Below are 6,521 nucleotides of genomic sequence, written 5' to 3'. Positions count from 1 at the left end.
ATGGAAATGTCCCAATCTCTTGTGCCGAAGCATTATATTGCTATTTTCTTTGTGTACTGCAATCTACTCATCTTTCATCAAATCCAAGGTTTATTAATTTCAAGAACATATAAAACATCATATATTAATTTCGAACTTGTGTAGCCTTCAATTGCCATTGTTCTTCAGCCTTTTACTACAATATGTGCTCCATTTCAAATTTCAACTTTAGGAATAGCGATTTTGTCAAGCTCTCTAAAGAGCTCTCGAACAAAAGTCATGTGATTTGTACAATCAAATCTATGTGCTAGCTTTTTGCGGAGCTGTTGGTGGCAAAGCGTGATATGACAAATAAATGCTCCTCTTGAGGTTAATCCTTAGGAACCTTGGCTTCTTCTTGTTGCCGTTGAGTCTTGCATATCCTTTTCATGTGTCCTAACTGGCCACATTTGCAAGATCTAGCATCGGGCCTCCACCAACACTTTTTCTATAGGTGATTGATTTTTTTGGTAGTAGTGGCAAGGTGGAAAGCCTTGAATAGTGTTGCTTTGGTAATTTTTTTGTGTTTCCAGAACTTCGAGGCTTCTGCCTTTTTTTCTTATTTTTGTCACCATTATTGTTATGTGATTTGGCTTGAAAAGCACCTTTCACAGAACCTTCTTGCCTCATAAGCCTCCTTTTTCCCTGTTCTTACAGTGCGTTCAAAAATTCTGCCAAGGTGATGCTTGACAGATCTTTTGAGTTTTTTAAAGATGAAATTGCAGCCTCAAAACTTTTCAAAAATTGTGACTGTGATCTTTTGAACTATTCTAAAATCAGAAAACTCAGTACCAAGGAGTCTGTCTTTGTTGACAATGCCAAGAAGTCTGTCAGTATATTTCTATTGTTTTTTATTCTTTCATCTTTTGCATCTTGAATTCTCGGATCAAATTTAGCAGTTGCATTCCTTTGACACTTTCATTTCCTTCATGTTGTTACTTCGGAAAATCCCAAATTTCCTTGGTTGTCTTCAGTACCATTATTCTAGTAAAAATGGTGGATGAGACAATTGCAAACAAGGTTGCTCTTGCTTTTGATTTTCTTTGCTTCCTTTCCTTTCGATTTTTGATTTGTGCAAGGGATGGATTTTCTGGCTGGGGTGGAACTTCATATACTTGTGCAACAGTTTCCCACAGATCAGCATCAAGATGGCCTTCCATTCTAAATTTCTAATAGCCCCCACTTTAATAATTTGTTCCATCAAACACCGGAGGTGAAATTGCAGTGAATAAAGCTTCCGAATTCATTCTAAATAGGTTGTAGGTTTTTGTGTTTGCAGAGATCGATAATAAGTGTTTAGGAATTGTGTTTGGGCTCGCTCAATCTCACAGGTCCGTCAAGAGAGCTCTGATACCAGTTTGCTGGTTATTTAAAAAAACAAAGTGCAAAGATAACAGAAGCAAGATATTTTTGAGACTATACACAAAACTATATTTCTTTGAGCAACAAAGCAAATATTTGCACAGCACAATGAAAACTAAATTGTAGAAAAATCTGCCACATGTTGAGCATATCAGTTAAATGCCTAACAAATAGCATTATGAAATGGTCATGATCCTAACAGTCACTTCGACTTCTTTATTGCCTAAAGAATAGCAACAAATAAAACTGATTTTCAGCAGTCTGTTAGCAGCTTCATGATTTATGTCAGTCAACAAAGACGCTCCTTTACTTGTAACTTTTGAAGCTTATGCCCAATACAGGCAAATGAAAATTAATAAAGCTATTTGAGAACATAAAATAATACTCCATATTAGCACTCTACATATACTATATTTCCAGTTGGGATAAAGATACAAAATAAACAGTGCAGTAATCTAAACATAAGAAGATGACACAAATGGGATATATACTATCCGGACTCCAGACTGAACAAGGATATTTTCAAAGAGGATTGCTGAGTTTGCTTCTATGGCTCAATAATGAGATATTGCACACGCTAAGACAGGTAAACGTTTGAGTAGATGACCTTGGAAGACAAACAAAATAGATAATCATATATGGATTATGATTTCACACATAATATTTGTCACTACATCTTTTTGTAGATCTCCATGGATCTTGAGAGACAATAAGTTCAACTGGTTGATCAGCATCACCATGGTCTGATGGCTAGACGTCATCTTCTGTTGGGAAATGATACCGTTGTCCAATAGCTCTCAAAACTGGTAAACTTCAAACATGGTAGGCCTCTCTTTAGGATCTGTCAGCACAAAACTACTGGCGACAATAAGAAAATCCGAGAGCTCATCATCATAACCTTTTCCCACCAAGAACTGATCAACTGCATCCTGAAGTTTATAGGTTCCAGCGAGCTGGAAAATCCAATCCACTATATTACCATTAAATCTTTCAGGGGCTTTAGCCACATTGGTCGGTCTCTCGCCTGTCACTAACTCAAGAAGCACGACCCCAAAACTGTAAACGTCCACTTTTGGAGTGGCCAGCAATGTTCTTACATTTACATGAGTACCTAAATAAGCTCCAATGGGATTCATGAGACTAGCAAGTCCAGAATCTAATATTTTGGGTTCATAATCGGCATCCAGTAAGATGCAGTTGGAACCAGTGGCGGATCTAGCTATTGGCCAGCTAGGGCGGCCGCCCTAGCTGGCTTCGCCAGAACCGCCACTGGCTGCCCTTTATTTTTTTTTGTTCATATAAATGAATTTTTAAGGTTATATTTCTGATAATCACTTCTCATTCCAATATTGCACCTGGCCAAGTTGGACAGTGTTGGGTTTTACATTTTGGAGGTCCCAAGTTCGATCCTTCATCAATCCATTTTTATTGTTCAATATTTTTAGTTTTACAATTTAAAATCAATGGAATGAGGAGGGGGGATTCGAACCTGGAGCTATTCTTAAAATTATTAGTGGTTTGACCATTATGCCATTTGTTGAATTGTGACAATATATTTAACAAATTTATATATATTAGATCTTAGCTTGTTTTAATGTAACAATAAATATTTGATTCCGTGCTCTTTTTTTGAATTATATAAAACTTGGCAACTATGTCATTTAATGAGTATGGTTTATTCTTTTAACAAAATTATATACGTTCAATTTCAATAAAATAATTGTTATATTTAAATTTTACGTCTTGTTTGATTCCCATTTATTTCAAAATATATTTTTCTCTATTTTATTTTCAACCATATATTTTTCAATAACCGATTTTATTTTTAATCATATATTTATCATTTAACCACCCTTTACGTATTAACTTCATCTTGTCTTGTTTAAGTTCATAAAATTTGAAATTTGATCATACGTATATGATTCAAAAAATGTATTTTTATTCCTTATTATTTTGACTTGTATAAAATTATATTTTCATATGTATATAATGTTTTATATTTTAGTGTATTTATATATTGATTGAAGATTCTTTTAATATAAATTAATTAAATATTAATAAACAATCTTGCTATATTGGACGATCGCTCAATAACCGCTCGACGCTCCGCCCTAGCTCACTTGAGTGGCTAGATCCGCCCCTGGTTGGAACTTATGTTTCGATGAATAATACGAGGACTGCGGCAGTGGTGTAGCCACGCGAATCCTTTCGCTGCCTCAATCCCAATTTTGAGCCTTAAAGGCCAATCCATAGGTTCATTCCCGTCTGTCAAGTGTAGTCTATCATGGAGGTTGCCATTGGGCATGTGCTTATAGACTAAAAGTCTCTCCTCCTCAGTCGTGCAGAACCCTAGAAGCGGAACCAAGTTATTGTGTTTTACATTTGCTAGTGTAGTCATCTTAGACGAAAATTCGCGGTTTGAGTATCGAGTACCGCGCAATCTCTTCACCATAAGGCAGGTGCCATCTTCAAGTTCAGCCTTGTACATTGTCCCTGTTCTTCCAAACCCAATTATATTCTCTTGACTGAAGTCATTAGTCACCTTCATGAGATCACTCAATTTCATTTCAGAAGCTGAGTTCTCAAATATCGAAAGCTGAAATCAGGAAATATGACTATTTGTAATTACTTGTAAAATATAATTATGAGAAGGAAAAATTCATGCAGTTAGGAAGCGACACCAAAATTATGAAATTCAGCAAAATAATTTTGGGAAATATGAAACCACGGTCCTTAAATGTGGAGAAATAAAGCACACCGCTCCCCGATGCAATTTATCATTTTTGCCGCTAAGGTTCCTAAAATTCAATTTTTGGTTCACATTGGTTAACAGAAGGAAACTATCAATTATTCCATCATGTAGTCACGTACTTTGCTCACGATAATAAGGGTTATTTTTGTCAACCCATTTTCTCTCTCTCAAACAGTACAAAAGGGAAAATAGAGTGCTCACCTTTGGCCCTTGTCTTCTCCCTTTTCATTGTTATTGAGGGAAATGGAGGTTGTTGGGGATCCTAGGAGTTCAATCAACCAAAACATCAATCAACAAACAAGATTCAAGGCAAAAACAAGAAAATATAAAACCTGAAGAATACAACCCCTTTATATGGCCGAAATCTGTCCAGCTTCTTCTTCTTCCTTGCAGCAGCTTCTTCACCTCTTATGGCAGATTTTACAGGCTCAGGAACAGCCCCATGCAATGCAAATCGCCTTCCAAAGAGAGATAGAAAGAATCGGCAAAGAACCCCTTCAAAACCACCAACCAAGAGACCACCTTAAAGAACCAACAAAAATGGAGGAAATTTTCTGTCGAGCCACCCCCAGAAAATGACCAGCCTGCCTCCTTTTAAAATAACCCCCACCCAACCGAAGACCCTCCTTCTTACACAAAACGTGGGGTAAGTAGTATGTTAGGTGAAAAATTGGTCAAAGCTTCTCCCACAAGATTAAATCTCAATCATTGATCTTTATCCAATGGTTCACAAAAAACTGAATAAAGTGGGTTAAGAGAACCATATTCTCACATTCTTCACCTTGGTTCTCATAACACTCTCTTTTGGTTGCGAATTTGCACATGGAAGAACTGTTCATCATCATCGCCCACTACCTGCAAGAAAAATTAACCAGTGTTAATATGTAATAAAGAGAAGCACAATTTAAATTTGCCTGCAGGTAGAATTTTTGTTTCCATATCAGAGGGATTCCTATCAGTGTGAATTTTAACAAGATTAACTTCACCTTGAGACAGTTTCTCACGAATAAAATGATACTTCACCTCAATATGTTTAGTTCTTTCATGATAAACAGGATTCCTACAAAGCGACAAAGCACTTTGACTATCTGTAAACATAACAGGTGTATCATGCATGAAGTTCAATTCTTTTAAAATTCCTTTTAACCAGGTACATTCCTTTACCGCCTTGGTTATGGCAACATACTCTGCCTCAGTACTTGACAAAGTAACTAAAGGCTGCAGCTGTGACTTCCATGTTATACAATTATCACCAAGTGTAAAAAAGTACGCTGTGGTAGACTTTCTGCTATCCTTGTCACCAGCAAAATCAGAGTCTACATACCCCTTTAGAGTAAGTTTTTCAGATCTCTTTTCATACACTAGACCTAGATTTAATGTACCAACAATGTACCTTAACAACCATTTCAAACCTGCCCAATGAGGCTTTCCTGGGTTTGACATAAATCTGCTCAAAAAACTTATAGCATAGGCTAAATCAGGCCTGGTTGCTATCATAGAGAACATAACAGAACCTATAGCATTAGAGTAGGGTATGTTCCTCATTTCTCTAAATTCCTCCTCAGTCTTAGGAGATTGTGCACCAGAAAGATTCATATGAGCTGCTAAGGGAACGTTCACAGATTTTGATCCATTCATACCAAATTTGGTTATGACTTTGTTTAGATAGGCTTCTTGGGAAATGACTAGTCTATTTTCAGCCCTATCTCTCTTTATAACCATCCCCAAAATCTTCTTAGCACTCCCCAAATCTTTCATATCAAATTCTGATTTTAAAAGGTTCTTCATCTTAGTGATTTCAGTCTTACTTGAACTTGCTAGAAGCATGTCATCTACATACAGCAACAAGTAGACCTCACAGCCCTCCTTACTATCATTATAGTACATGCATGCATCATATTCACTCCTTTTAAAACCTATCTTCAGTACATAGGTATCGAACCTTATGTACCACTGTCTAGGGCTTTGTTTAAGCCCATACAGAGATCTTTCTAATTTGCACACACAGTTAGTTTTACCTTTCACCTCAAAACCTTGAGGCTGACTCATGTAAATATCCTCTTCCAATTCCCCATGTAGGAAAGCAGTCTTGACATCTAGTTGTTCCAGTTCCCAGTTGTACTGAACAACCAATGCAAGAACCAACCTGATTGTTTTGTACTTTATCACAGGAGAGAATATCTCATTGTAATCAACCCCCTCCTTTTGAGTGAACCCTTTCGCCACTAATCTGGCCTTATACCTAGGAGGATCACTAGGATTATTTCCTTCTTTCAATTTGTAAATCCACTTACATTGAACTATCCTATGATCCTTAGGTTTGTTAACTAACTTCCAAGTTTTATTCTCCATTAAAGATTCCATTTCTTCCCGCATAGCTTTTAGCCAA

The 6,521-nt window shown here is 36.6% G+C and overlaps 1 pseudogene; it reads right to left on the bottom strand.

Annotated features, from left to right (window-relative positions):
- Window positions 1-1,769: 1,769 nt before the first annotated feature.
- LOC111369760 overlaps window positions 1,770-6,521 on the bottom strand; it is a 9,182-nt pseudogene continuing 4,430 nt past the window's right edge.

Source organism: Olea europaea, chromosome 20, assembly GCF_002742605.1.
Source record: "Olea europaea var. sylvestris chromosome 20, O_europaea_v1, whole genome shotgun sequence".
Taxonomy (NCBI): Eukaryota; Viridiplantae; Streptophyta; class Magnoliopsida; order Lamiales; family Oleaceae; genus Olea; species Olea europaea.
The sequence above is the reverse complement of the archived record's forward strand: the minus strand, read 5'-3'. Positions and strand labels throughout refer to the sequence as shown.